This window comes from Microtus oregoni, unplaced genomic scaffold, assembly GCF_018167655.1.
Source record: "Microtus oregoni isolate MIOR12 unplaced genomic scaffold, Mior012 000147F_ref0000457, whole genome shotgun sequence".
NCBI classification, from domain to species: domain Eukaryota; kingdom Metazoa; phylum Chordata; class Mammalia; order Rodentia; family Cricetidae; genus Microtus; species Microtus oregoni.
The window spans coordinates 605543-620272 of record NW_024544797.1 but is presented as its reverse complement, the minus strand read 5'-3'; the positions used below and the strand labels follow the sequence as shown (position 1 = coordinate 620272).

At 42.9% G+C, this 14730-nt stretch overlaps 1 long non-coding RNA gene across 1 annotated transcript; it reads left to right on the top strand.

Moving 5' to 3' along the window:
• The first annotated feature begins 5282 nt into the window (after positions 1-5282).
• LOC121444903 lies at positions 5283-14017 on the top strand. Its single transcript, XR_005973838.1, has 3 exons — positions 5283-5339; positions 5626-5700; positions 13846-14017. It is a non-coding gene; the product is annotated as an uncharacterized LOC121444903 (long non-coding RNA).
• The last annotated feature ends 713 nt before the right edge of the window (positions 14018-14730 follow it).

Sequence of the window (14730 nt, the reverse complement as noted above, 5' to 3'; positions counted from 1 at the left end):
GACAGTAACATCACTAGTAGTCTGTCAGAGACAAGCTCCACCCATTTCCGCTCTCTCTTTCCCACTACCCTTCTGAAGAGGCAGGCTGGCCCTTGCCTCTTCCTCTTTCTCTCTGAATTTCTCCCCCCTCCTATTTACCCTTCTCTCAATAAACTCACTTAAGCTCTGCCTGCGTGGTGTAGGCATATTTGTCTCCTGCCCACCACGAGGCCTCTGGCTCCCAACAACCCCCATCCCGTCCCCCCCCCCCCCCCCCCCCCCCCCCGTGGCCGCCTGGCCGCCGAGGTCTCTCTTGGGCAGTTTTACAACACCTAGGAGCTGTCACGTCATTTTCATTCAACCACATCCCCAGCTTCATGGAAGCAGAATGGCAGCTTCCTACTCTCTGGACTGCAGCTGAAGTCCTGTGAGTTTGACACCAGAGACAGTTGTCCCTTCTGCTCCTCCAGCCCTTGCAGTGATTTCTTCAGCAACTCAATTCTTGGCCTGCTATCTTTCTGCTTGAACTATTTTGTTTCCTGATTATAGCCCAACTAAGGCAGAGGGTAATCTCACACAGGGTTTCATGGGTGTTTCATCTAATAGAGCCCCTGGATATTGATTCTCATAATTTTGGAATCGTTCTACACACACACACACACACACACACACACACATCAATCCAATCATGACAATAGAATGTCCTCTGCTTTGGGGGGAAAGTGAGGCAGACCTGGAAGGGGCACAAGGGAACTTGTTGGGGTCGGGGAGATGTTCTGTATTTTCATATGAATGGTGGTCACGTGGGGGCTACACACGGCAGAGGCACCAGTTATTCGCCTAAGATTTGTGTGTATCGTGGCTGAGGATGGAACTCATGGAAAAACTCACCTAGCCTACTCAAAGCCCTGGATTCCATCCCCTGCACAAGAAGAAAAAAAGAAGATCCATGCATTTTACCACGTGTAAATCACACCTATGAGTTTTTTCTTTATTGCCGTGGGTTGAACCCAGGACTTTGCACAACATATACTCTGATGCTGAGCTACATACACCTCAGTTCTTAGCCCCTATTAGTTCTCTTAAAAAAAAAAAAAGATGGATGTTGTGTTTATTACATATTGGATGAGCTTACTTAAATTCACATGGTTAGAAAGTGTGTACACTCAGACCACATTATGTAGTTGCAATGCACTCTGAATCCTGGTTCTGATAACTCAGAGCAGAATCTTTGGAAAATAAGCTAAAATCTATGTTCTATCTGAAAGGGTAACAGAGCTGACGAATGGATGTTTCTAAGTCTGTAAAGCAGGAAAGAGATAGTCTGATAGTCAAGTACCCTTGCTTTTTGTTCCTGTAACAAGATGCTTGAGGCTGAGTCTGAAGAAAGAGGTTTCTATAGCGTGCAGTTTTAGCGGCTAGAAGTCCAGCCTTGAAGCCCCATCAGTTCAGCCTCTGCGGAAAGGTTTCCGAAGATGGCGTCACAGGGGTGAGAGAATGTGCAAAAGAAGTCACGTGAGTGAAGGAAAACCAGAAAGATTCCCGGGCCACGCTGTTTGCTTGTTTGTTTTTGATTTGTTTGATACAGGCTATAAAGTGGCCCAGGCTGGTGCCTTAACTTGATGTGCAATGCAGAATGGTCTCAATCATCTCGCCTTCACCTCCAAAGTGCCAAGATTACAGATGTGTGCCACAGTACCTAGCTATAAAACCCAAGGCCTCCTGCATCCTAGGCAAGGGTGCTACCACTGAGCTATCCCCCTAGCTCAGGGGCCGGGCTTGCTCCTGCAGGAGCTCACCAGAGTCCCCAAGAGGCACACCTGTTGTTTTCAGGCGCTCATTAGGTAGCCCCTAACTACTTTGACTTCCCGGTTCTCTCCCCCTTGGGAAACCTGACTTCCTTTCCTTTCAGGTCATCTCCCGGAAGCATCTGGCTGTCTGCCAGCCTTCCTACAATGGGCTGCTGATTAGCAGTATGGAAATACCGCTGCCCCTAGCATCGGCTCTTAGCAGCATTCTGCCCATCACCCTGCTCACAACTTCCTCGCTTTCTCCCCAATTTTTGCAGTTATTTAAAGCTTCCAGAAAATGTCTTTCAGCTCCTAGTTTTCCTTCTTTAGTTAATTAACTAATTAAATATTGACACAGGGTCTCACTCTGTACCTGCTCTAACAGCCCAGGCTGGCCTTGAATTTGTAAGCGATCCTCTTGTCTCAACTTCCTGATTGCTAATTGGCAGGAGCCACCAGTCCCAGTCTTCTTGTCTCTGTAGAACAGAGTCCTAGCTACAGCTAGCTGCTGTTGGCCAAAAGGAGAAAGCCTCTGCCAGCCAGACATGTTCACCATGTGACCCATGAGCCCCTTATGCCCCAGGACAACTATGAATGCAATCCAACACAAAATTGTAAACTCACCTAAAATGAGGTTGCGGGGGTAATTTCTTTTCCTCTAACTTGATTGTGTGGCTTTGGAGCATGACATGTGCAGGTGACAATCTCACCTCTCAGTGTTAGGCTGGACACACTTGAGGGACTCTCTAAGGAGTGTGAATTGTTCATTACCAATCCACCCTCAGCAACATCAGGAAACCATCATCTCTATGAGCACCTGCCCATCGCCTCTGTGATCATGATAACATATGGAGGGCACTCTCTGATCTCCAGACACTCTCCCTCACCCTCTCAGTAGGGTCATATCAGGAACCCTGTACCTCAGCTTGTGGGAATACCTTACAATAACTACTCTCAGACATTAGGAAGTGGGGAGGGGAAACTTAGAGCTTGTCACGTCTTGTCTCAGTTCACATTCCCTCTGCACAGACCATAGGTGGCAGTGAAAACTAGACAAGGTGCCAGGAGAGAGGACCTAATGGAGAGGTGTGTGTTTGTGTGTGTGTATGCATGTGACAAACACACACACACATGCATGTGCTTGCACAGTATGCATGCGAGTATTCATGAGGGCTAGAAAAGGGCACCAGATCCTCTAGAGTGGAAGGCAATTCTGAGTAGCTTGACCTGAATGCTGGGAACTGAACTCTGTTCCTCTGTAGAAGGAACGGCGGGCTGCGTTCCCGCCCAGCTCCTGCATGGCTAGCTTAGCCCTGGAATAATTTACACGGAAACTGTATTCTTTTAAACACTGCCTGGCCCATTATCTGTAGCCTCTTATTGACTAACTCTCACATCTTGATTAACCCATTTCTAATAATCTGTGTACCACTACAAAATGGTGGCTTATCGGGAAGAGTCTAACCACCGTCCGTTTTGGGTAGGAGAAGCATGGCATCTGACTCACTTCCCTTCTTCCCAGCATTCTGTTCTGTCTACTCCACCCACCTATGTTCTGACCTATCAGGCCAAGCAATTTCTTTATTAACTAACCAATGAAAGCAACACATAGAAAGAAGACCCATCTACATCAGGTATATATATCAGTGTTGTAGGAGGCTGCTTGTGTGTTCCTGGCCACCCAGACTCCCGAAATAACCACACAGAAACTATATTATTTGCAATACTGTTTGACCAATAGCTTAAGCATATTTCTGGCTAACTCATATCCTAAACTAACCCATCTCCATTAATCTGTATATTGCCATGTGGCTGTGGTTTACCAGCGAAGTTTTGGTGTGCTTGTCTCTGGTGGTGGCTCCATGACTTCTCTTGACTCTGCCTTCTTTCTCCCAGCATTCAGTTTAGTTTTCCCCACGTAGCTCTGTTCTACCCTATCAGACCAAGGCAGTTTCTTTATTAACCAATGGTATTCACAGCATACAGACAGAAATTCCACATCATGTCAGTGTAGATGATTTTCACTTATACTGTTATGTTTTTTAAATGGTGCTGAGGGGGGTCACACTCAGAGTCACATATACTAGGTTATTACTACCACTGATCTATATTTCAGCTAATATGACTGCTGGGGAAAAATAATCTTCCACAGGGGGATTGCACACTGTGAGTAGATAATGATTCATAGTATAATATGTAATTTATTTCCTTAAAAATTTTCATAATCTGGCCGGGCGGTGGTGGTGCACGCCTTTAATCCCTTTAATCCTTTTAATCGGGAGGCAGAGGCAGGCGGATCTCTGTGAGTTCGAGACCAGCCTGGTCTACAAGAGCTAGTTCCAGGACAGGCTCCAAAACCACAGAGAAACCCTGTCTCGAAAAAAAAAATTCATAATCTATGTAATCTAATATAGTAATATAAAATATAATAATAGTTAATACTATTTTACTCAACAATATAGCTATAAACATTTCATAGCATTCTTCTGAGACTTCATTTAAGTAAGGACTAAACCTTTTTTCTTCTTTTTTTGTAGTGTTGTAAATAGAATTCAGGGCCTAATGCATCCTGGATAAGTGCTCTACCACTGAACTATATTTCCAATCAACATGGCTATTTTTGGAAAATACAATCACCACAAGGTGATCGCATATAGATAAGGAGTGAATGGTTCCTATAGCTTAGATAGCCACACCCAATGTAATGTTATTTCTCCAACAGTAGGTCTCTAAACATCCCACTACATTCTTTTTTTTATATTTATTTATTTATTATGTATACAATATTCTGTCTGTGTGTATGTCTGCAGGCCAGAAGAGGGCACCAGACCTCATTACAGATGGTTGTGAGCCACCATGTGGTTGCTGGGAATTGAACTCAGGACCTTTGGAAGAGCAGGCAATGCTCTTAACCACTGAGCCATCTCTCCAGCCCATCCCACTACATTCTTGTGCAATATCATTAACATGGCAGCTTTGGGAAAATTCAATTTGCCACTAGGAGGAGGATTTGCACATGTGAATAGTTAAGAAGATAATGATTTTTAATAGTTAATGTAATACTTAACACAAATACTCTTCTACCCAACAACATAACTGGTAAAAATCCTTATACATCACTTAAATGCTATTTTTTCTTTTCCTTTTTATGCTTCCCTCTCTTTCTTCTTTTTCAATACTGGTTATGCAACACAGGGCCTTATGCTTGCTAAGTAAGTACTCTACCAATGAACTACTCCCAGACCTTAAAGTGTTTATAAAAACATGGTGTCTTCCCCAGAATAATGCTCTCTAGAAGTAACATTAAGATCCATATCTCTCTAGACTTCTTCCCATACTTGTTCAACCATATATATTCTACTTTTAGTAAAATTAAAACATTATATTGGTGTAGGAGGTCCTTCTTTTTATGTGTTGTTTGTATTGGTTAATGAATAAAGAAATTGCCTTGACCTTGGTAGGGCAGAACATAGGTAGGCAGGGAAAATTAAACAGAATGCTAGGAGGAAGAAGGCAGAGTCAGAGAGCAGCCATAGAGCTGCCAGAGTCAGACATGCTGAATCTTTCCTGGTAAGCCACTGGCACATGGCGATACACAGATGAATAGAAATGGGTTAAATTAATTTGTAAGAATTAGCCAATACAAAACTAGAGCTAATGGGCCAAGCAGTGTTTTAATGAATACAGTTTCTGTGTGGTTATTTTGGGGGCTAAGCTAGCTGGGTGACTGGGAAGAACAAAGGGGCCCTTCTTGTAACATTATATGACTCTGTTTATGTTACTTTAAAAACTGTCAGTTTTTACAAGTTGTAAAGTTATATCTTATTTTCCCACTGTTGTAAAAAATGTTTTTTAGATTTCTTATTTTGCGTGTGCGAGTGTCTTGCCCACGTGGATGTGCATAGCTGGTGCCCAAGAAGGTCAGAAGAAGGTGGGTGCTGGATCCCCTGGAACTGGAGTTGCAGATAGTTGTAGGCCATTATGTGGCTGCTGGGACCTGAACCTGGGTTCTCTGCAAGAGCAACAAGTACTCTTAACCTCTGAGCATCTCTCCAGCTCCTTGTATTTTATTCTTTTGTAAGTAATTACATGGGATTTCATTGTCTGGGTTATGCTTCCTGTAACTTGTCATTTTCAAGCTAGCCGGTTTTAGCAGAACCAAAATGATCATATAGTAAAATTACACATGCATGCATGCATGAACACACATTCCTCGAGACCTTGCTGGAAATTATAGAAACCAGGCAACTGAGAGCAGACCCTTCTGCAGAGCCTCTCCAGCTTGAACTGGAGGTTAGGCTTTGTTTTGTGACTTTCACCGTGTTTTTCCCAGTGACAGCGTGAATCTTCCACTGAGGAGAAAGCTTGTTTGAGTCACTACTTTCCTTGGAGTACCTGGTTTTCCATCCTTTAGGCATCTGGACACCACAGTGGGATGCAGACGTGGACAAAACCTTGTTTTCCACCTGTCTGCTGTTTTCTTTCTGTTTATCTAAGTCCCAATGGAATAAGGAGTCCTTCTTTCTGCCCTGGCCTGTTCCTCTCCTCCTTGCTATCCACAGTTCCATTGACCTCTGTGGCTGCACAGCACCATGGAAAAGTGGTGTCTTCTGGCTTCTTTGGCAATTCTTTGCCTTTCCAGTCAGCTGAAAAAGCAAATTCTTATTGATGCTCAGCAGATCAACAACCGGGGGCTTACTACCCACTTTTTTTTTTACTACCTCAGAGCAGCTGTGCCCTCTTTCCTCCATCGTCTGGAAATCTTGTTCCCACTCTTGTGCCCAGCATCGGTATGTCTTCCTGGGGTGTCCTGCTCCCTGGTATCTCTCTTGCTCCCTGTGCTGAGGTATCTTGGTGGTGGAAGGTATATTTTTCTGTTTTCAAGAAGGTCCATGTTGGCTTTTGGAGATTTCTCCTCTCCCAGTTTCTCTTTATCTTTCTTGATTAGGTCACTGTCTTAGGTATGCCAGGATCTGTATGAGCTTGCCAATGACAGTGTCGTCTTGAGTTAGTGTGGTATGGACCTTCATGGTCAGACATTCACTCTTGCTGTAGATAATACTGATGGGAATATGAGTGTTGGCATCCTCATCAAAGTTTATCACATGGACCATGCAGCCAGGAAGGAACAGGACATTCGGCTTACATGTTTTGTTCTCAGAAAGTACTTGGTAAATGTTACAGTCTAGACATGGTTTAAATTTATTCTTATTTTCAGAAATCTCATCTTTTTGAGTTTCCATGTGGGCTCTTTTCATTAGCTCCTCTCCATTCTTTGATGACAGCTTCTTCTCGGGCCTTCTGAAGGACAGCAAAATCTAAGCCTTTCACCCTTTGGCTGTGTTGGATCTTACCATCCAGTTTGGACTCAGGGGCTAATTTTAATTGGTTTCTTAGCTCCGCAAGAATTTTTATTTGATTTTGGCAGCCGGATAGATAGCTCCAAACAGATCGGCTTCCTGGTCATTCTTGCTTAGGCCCTCTCTCGGTTCCTTGACCAGGTCATGATATTTCCTGCTTCTCAGTATCTCTTTTCCATTTCCAAGTTTTTGTTGATAAAACTTGACATAATAACTTTTCTTTTTCCACTTTTGCTTGGCTGGGTCTTCCTTTTTAGTGTGCCCCCTTGACACGTCACGCTGAGGAGACTTAGACGGTAGTGACTTGAGTTTTCAGAAGTTTCCTGAAGTCTTCTTTTAAGAGCTTTGGCTGGTGGAAGGAATGAGGAACAACTGCCTAGCCGCTGGGTAGGGTGAGGGTGGAGGGGAGGATGGGGACATCTTAAAAAGCTCATTCAGACATTTCCCCTTTGGCCGTTCTGTTAACCGAAGGACAGGCGTGCTATAGCAGAGCATAGCAACCATCTTCACTTCGTGAACTCTGAGCCCTTCAGATGCTTTGTGACTCTCAAAAGCTTTGTGGCCTCCAATCTCAGGAACTTCCTGCCCTTGGGGACTTCGAGCCCCTCAGAAGCTTTTCCAGTTTCACAACCCAGAAGCTCCCGGTCCCCACACTCCGAAGAAGTCCCCCCCCCCCCAGAGGCTTGGTGCCCCATAGAAGCTTCCTGGCCCCTTGGAAGTGTTGTCTTGGGAGCTTCCTGTGGTGCTGTGTGTCTTAAGTTTTTCCAGCCAACGTTCCTGACAACCCTGGGAAGTGCGGTTTAAGCACAGGCAATATGGTGAATGTTATTTAGTTTATGGCACCTTCTCAAGGACTTGGGGTATGGCTCAGTGGCAGAATGATTGCCGAAACAGGACGGGAGTTCAACCTCAGAACCACTAGGAACACACGACATAAAAAATGAAAACAAAACAAAACAAAATCCCTGCACCTTTTCAGCCCAGTTTGTTACCCTTCATGGATATATATGTGTATATATATTTGAGTGTGTGTTGGAGGAGAACACTGGGACATGCAATAACCCCCGTTCCTGCTTCTCCGAATACTTCTTACTCCATCTGCTAGTGAGAAGACTCAGTGGGGTAAAAGCACTTGCTTATGCAACTCTGACGATCTGAGTTCTATCCCAGGAATCCAAGTTAAAAAGCTAGATGCGGCGGCTAGCATGTGTTATTCCAGTCCCAGCCAGTTAGCCTGTGGTGAGAACGATCTTTGTTGTAAGTTTCCCGAGAGTTTTGCTGTGCTTCCATTGTTCTTTATTTCTTTCTTGAGAATTTCTTTAGGGTTTGGGAAAGGTCCTTTAGCTAATTCCATGCTGTTTTTATTTATAGAGATTCCCAAGTATCCTCTGTCATTCTGTCATTTATTGAGATCCCAAATGTCCCCCCAAATGTCTCACACTGAACCTGGAACTTTCTGGGTTTTGGCTAGGCTGGCTGGCCAGCAAGCTCCAGGGATCCCCCTGTCACTGTATCCCCAACACTGGGGTTGCAAGTACAGGCCACTCCATCTGGCTTTTTACATGGTTGCTGAACATCTAAACCCACTCCTTCTCATATTTCTGCAGCAAGCATCCTCACTGAGCTGTCTCCCCAGCCCCTCCTAATACCACAGGTTGTCTCCCGACCACATTAGATGTTTTGACAATCTGCACAATGTCTACTAGAAATGAGCACTTCTGAGGCTGGGAGTGCACCTCAGCGGTAGAGTGCTTTCCTTGCTGTGTGTTGTCCTGGGCTCTATCTTCAACACCACCAGCAAGCAAACTAACAGTTTATTGGTAAAACAAGGAACAAGCTGCACTCTCTTAGACACTTTAGCACAGACAATACAATCGAATCTGGATCAGCAAGTAGTGTGTGCTAAGTGACCTAAGTTCTAGGTTTGGTAGCTCTTGCCAGAAGGGTGGTGTGTCTCATGAGGCTTTGTTTCAGGAGAAGCCAAATAAAAAACAAAATATCGAATGTCCAGCCATGAATTTAAACATTCTGATTTTCCGAGGTAACCTAAAAGGCTAAAAGTGTCCTGTTTGTACAACACTGTAAGATACTGTCTCTATTATAACACTGTAGCCACTGCCCCAATTATAACACTGTAGCCACTGCCTCTATTATAACACTGTAGCCACTGCCCCAATTATAACACTATAGCCACTGCCTCAATTATAACACTATAGCCACTGCCTCAATTATAACACTGTAGCCACTGCCTCTATTATAACACTGTAGCCACTGCCCCAATTATAGCACTGTAGCCACTGCCCCAATTATAACACTGTAGCCACTGCCTCTATTATAACACTGTAGCCACTACCCCAATTATAACACTGTAGCCACTGCCTCTATTATAACACTGTAGCCACTGCCTCTATTATAACACTGTAGCCACTGCCTCTATTATAACACTGTAGCCACTGCCTCTATTATAACACTGTAGCCACTGCCTCTATTATAACACTGTAGCCACTGCCTCTATTATAACACTGTAGCCACTGCCTCTATTATAACACTGTAGCCACTGCCTCTATTATAACACTGTAGCCACTGCCTCTATTATAACACTATAGCCACTGCCTCAATTATAACATTGTAGCCACTGCCCCACTTAGACATCTGAAGCCACTGCCTCGATTATCAGTTCTAACACTGAGCCCATTGTTCCACATAGAACTCGGCTGCTTCTGCCTCAGGGTTCTGAGTCTAGGAAGAGCTTGTATAGCTGTAGCTGTATCTGCTTGTTTATATATGTGTGGACAGATTGGGCCAGGTACCTGCTTTCATTAGAACTGAAAGGCAAGGTAAGGAATAAGTAGACACTACCTTCCTCATCAGTGGTTCATGTATGCCAGACAGAAATGGCTCCAGTTGGTTCACAATATAATGTCTAATGATTTGGGTTTTTTTCAAACCTATTTCCACAGACATCTAAAATGCTTCTAACATTTTTCATTTATTTACATGAAATGCTGCAGCACTATCCATTTTTAAAATATGCATGAATTTTTAATAACTGCAAATATTTTTGCATCTTATAATAGTTTGCCTAAATCTAGTCTTGAACCTAGTTCTGGCTGATACTACAGCCCAAGTCTTTTCCAGTGCATGTCAAACTAAGTTTCTAGAAGACTGAACCTGGAAATGAAAGTGCCAGAAGTTAGTAATAGATGTTTTTACCAGTTCTTATTTGTAGCCCTATTTCCAGATCTAATTGCCTTTTAAGCTCTCTGGGTCAGTTTTAAAATGATTTGCCATCTTTGTTATAGGTATGGTTTTCCCCAAACAAATACAGAAAAAACCCTATCATTACAAATTAATTTTTAACCTGAGAAGGTCCAAAGCTCAAACTGTCAGTACAGGGAGCTAAATATAATGTCTCACACTGAGAAATATATCCAATGCCCCGCTTCATAATTCAGCGCAGCTAGTATAATCTGGAAGGATGTCAGGCCCACATTTCCTGTTCGTGGGGAAATTTGTTCTCTTAGCTGCATTCTATCTACATTGATCTACCAACGAAGAAGGGAACTAGCAATAGTCCCCAAGAAATGACAAGCTCATCTTAACGGCAAAGGCTAGGAATGGAATTATTCTAATTTACCAGAGATAGGCCCACTGAATAGAAAGGAGTGTCTTTAAATCCATTCTTCAGAGGCAAGAGATTTGATGTGGATTCCTTCCTTCCTTCCTTCCTTCCTTCCTTCTTTCTTTCTTTCTTTCTTTCTTTCTTTCTTTCTTTCTTTCTTTCTTTCTTTCTTTCTTTCTTTCTTTCTTTCTTTGTCTACATTACACAGTGTTTTACAGCCTGTGTTTCTAAGAACTGGGTCGGGTTTTGCAATATGGCTAATTTATTTTGAAGTGCCTGATACTTACATTATTAGTCAAGCAGTGTATATAATGCCATTTTAATTCTTGAATCTTTAAGACAAAGGACATTTAATTGCAGCAATAGCTCACCTCCCTGTACCATACATTGGATACACAGTTTAGTGTGACTTAACTTTCTTTTCTGTGCTGAGAATCCAACTCAGGGCCTGGCACAATCTAGGCAAATGTTTTTCTGCTGAGCTATATCCAAGTCCAAAATGTAACTTATTTTATCCTAAATGAATCCTTCTGTGATTTGCCCTCCTACAGATACTATTTCATACACTCAACACGCCTCTTCCTCCATGTCCCCAGCCAACTGAAAGTGAATTCTCTCTTTCCTGGTCCTTCAGAATACTTTATCTTTAAATTTATTTACACAGGGTCTCACCATGTAGCTCAGGATGGTTTTGAACTTTCCATGCTCTTGGGCTGGGGAAATGGTTCTGTTTGTAAACTGTTTGCTACACAAATATGATGACCCCAGTTTGATCCCCCAGAGCCCATTGAAAGAGCCAGATGTGGTGTTGTGTACTTGTAAGTCCCACAGTGGGTAGACAAATGGATCACTGGAGCCAGCTAAGGTGAATCAATGAGCTCCAAGCCAATGAAATGACCTGTCTCAAAAAATAAAGTAGATGGCACCCAAGGAATGCCACCTAAGGTTGACCTTTGGCCTTCACACTGCACGAGCTTGTACACACACACACACACACACACATGCATATATGCATTCACGCACACACACCCCCTCCATTCTTCTGCCTCAGCCTCCCAAATGCTGGGATTTTTATCGTTCCTTACCTTAGACAGCAGAGTCCGCCCTCTGTTTGGACTGTGGGTTTCTGAGCAAGAGCAGTTGCTCATTCAGAGCTGCCTGGGTTCTGTTTGTAGTTTACACAGCACAGCATCATTGGTAGTTGAACTTCACATCTCTGAAAGTGCACTGATAAAGACTTCTGGCTAAACAACTTAGTGACAACACTCCTGGTCTTTGTGGGAGTTTGGTTTCAGGACCCTCTTGAATAACCAAATGTGCGTGGGTGTTCAAGCCCCTTATATAAAGTGGTGTACTGTCTGCAGAGAACCAATACATATCCTCTTGTAAACCTGAAATTATCTGTACATCATTTATAATCTCTAAGATAATATAAATGCTACACAGCTCTATTGTGTTGTTCAGGGAAAAGAAGCTAACGAAGAGTTGGTACATGTTCAGTAAAAACGGTTTTTTTTTTCCCAGAACAGTTTAGACCTGGAGTTGGTTAAATCTTTATACATGGAGCCTATGGCTACAGAGGGCCAGGTCAACAGTCCATTCACATTTGGAATTTTCTGCAGCTGTAGCAAAAAACAGGAAGGTTTTTGGATTGATCGTTAAGATATACTGTTGAATAAAAAAAATCAAACAAAGGCCAGGTGGTGGTGGTACACACCTTTAATCCCAGGACTTGGGAGGCAGAGATGGATGGGTCTCTGTGAAGTCAATACCAGCCTGGTCTACAGAGCAAGTTCCATGATAGCCAGGACTACACAAAGAAATCCTGTCTCAAAAGACAAAACAAAACCAAAAATATCAAAGAACTGCATGCCACTATTTCTATACAGAGGAGGAGATGTATGACAGAGAGATAAGCATCTCTGAAGAAAGTACGAGCAACTGATAAAATTGATTACTGTGGCAATTTGAAAGAAAATGGCCCTCAAAGGGAGTGACACTACTAGGAGGTGTGGCTTTGTTGGAGGAAGTGTGTCACTGTGGAGGCTGCCTTTAAGGTCTCATATGTGCTCAAGTCACACCTAGTGTCTCAGTTCACTTCCTGTTGCCCACACACAATGTAGAACTCTCAGCTACTTCTCTGGCATCTTGTCTGCCTGCACACCACCATATCCTGCCATGATGATAATGGACTGAACCTCTGAAACTGTAAGTGAGCCACGCCAATGAAATGTTTTCCTTTACAAGAGTTGCTGTGATCACAGTGTCTCTTCACAAACAGTAGAAACCCTAACTAAGATACTTTGGAAAGAGAGGAGCAGGGAGGCTGAGGAGAGGGGTGTTGAGTAATAAGTAAGGCAAGACCCACTTGAAAGTAACTGAGTAAGGCTGTCTAAATGCCCTAGCATCAGCTATGTAAGTGATTGGCGGCTTTGAAGTTACTTGATTTTCAATTAAGTTTAAACTTTAGCTCCAGAATCTGTTCTTTTTAGCCCAGAATCTGCCCTTGAAGGGGAGACTTTTAAAGTACACTGTACAGGCTTGCAGTGGAGAAGGGAGTGCCAGCAGAGAGAAAAATCATTGATCAAAGTGACCCTTAGTCATTCATAGGTCATTAGGAGGTTGGATTTAAGGCATGCGTCATTAGCCATCTTTAGTGTCATTTAGGATGTTTTTTTTTCAGAGAGAGGGGGTGCAATTCTTATGCAGGTGGTCTAGTCAGTGATGTCAAAATTCCTGGGTATCTTCTAGAAAGAAACAGAAATCCGAATTGGGAGAGTAGAGGAAGCCCTTTCCTTCATCGTGTCTCCTCTATTTTCTAACTATCTCCCCTGTCTCAGGACCTCAATATCCTTCAGGGATACCCAGAACCTGTGGCTTTTCCCATTGCTTTGTATGAAATTGAGTAGCATTTGCGTTTGATCTATGTGCATCCTTCTGGCATCTTTAAACCATGTTTAAGTTACTAGCAGTACATAGTGTGATCTAAATGCTCTGTAAATGACTGTTATATTGTTTAGAAAATAATGACAAAGAAAATGTCTGAAGATGCTCAGTTAAGACAATCTGGAATGTGTTTTTCTCTCTATGATAGGTTGAACCCACAGATGCTGCACCCATGGATATGGAGAATCAACTACACACCCTTTGTCCTCATATTTTTTTAAGATTTATTTGATTTTGGGGCTGGAGAGATGGCTCAGAGGTTAAGAACACTGACTTTTCTTTCAGAGGTCCTGAGTTCATTTCCCAGCAACCACATTGTGGTTCATGACCATCTGTAATGAGATCTGGTGCCTTCTTCTGGCCTGTAAACATCCATGCAGACAGACACTGTGTATATAATAAATAAATCTTCAAAAAATTAATAAAAAAAGATTTATTTGATTTTATGTGCATGTGTTTGTACCTAACTGTATATGTGTCCATCACATAGGTACAGGTGCCTGTGGAGCTAGAAGAGGTACTAGTGTTACAGGTGAGACAGCCAGTGTGGGTGCTGAGGACCAAACCTAGCTAGTGTTCCTATCCATGGAACTATCTCCCCAGTCCCTGTTGTCTTGAAATTTGAATAATGCAAATACAATACTTGCCCAAAGACATGAATAAACAAAATTTAAAAATTAAACAACCAAAACTATACTGTGGAACAATAGGTTTGTACACTATGAATATGCATTACTCTCACTGGCTAATATAAGTTTGTTGGACAATAGCCAAGCAAAAAGTACAGGCGGGATGATCAAACAGGATACAGGGAGAAAGAAGAATGGAGTCGGAGAGTTGAGAGGAAACATGGAGAAGCAAGATGAAGGTGCCATGTTAATAAAGATACCACCACATGGCAGAGCATAAATAGGGAATATGGGTCAACCTAAAATGTAAGGATTAGCTAATAATAAGCCTGAGCTATTGGCCAAGGATTTATAATTAATATAAGCCTCTGTGTGGTAATTTGGAAGTGGCTTCTGGGACCAGA